Source organism: Neoarius graeffei, chromosome 19 (genome assembly GCF_027579695.1).
Source record: "Neoarius graeffei isolate fNeoGra1 chromosome 19, fNeoGra1.pri, whole genome shotgun sequence".
Lineage (NCBI taxonomy): Eukaryota > Metazoa > Chordata > Actinopteri > Siluriformes > Ariidae > Neoarius > Neoarius graeffei.
The window spans coordinates 69,484,049-69,484,257 of record NC_083587.1 but is presented as its reverse complement, the minus strand read 5'-3'; positions in this window follow the sequence as shown (position 1 = coordinate 69,484,257).

Here is a 209-nt window from a genome sequence, read left to right as displayed (position 1 = left end):
CAGCGCATTACACTGAGTGCAGCGTATCACCACTCCAAGATGGCGGCCCCGCGTCTCGTCAGCGCTTTTAGAATTTACATTGGATGCTCCGTCTATGTAATAGGATGTCTATGGTTGTTGTTATCCTGCCATGCTGTTTATGGTCCAGTAAAAAACCCGCTAAACTACATTCCTGCTGTGTGGACATTCGTTCTGTTTTTTTTTTATGA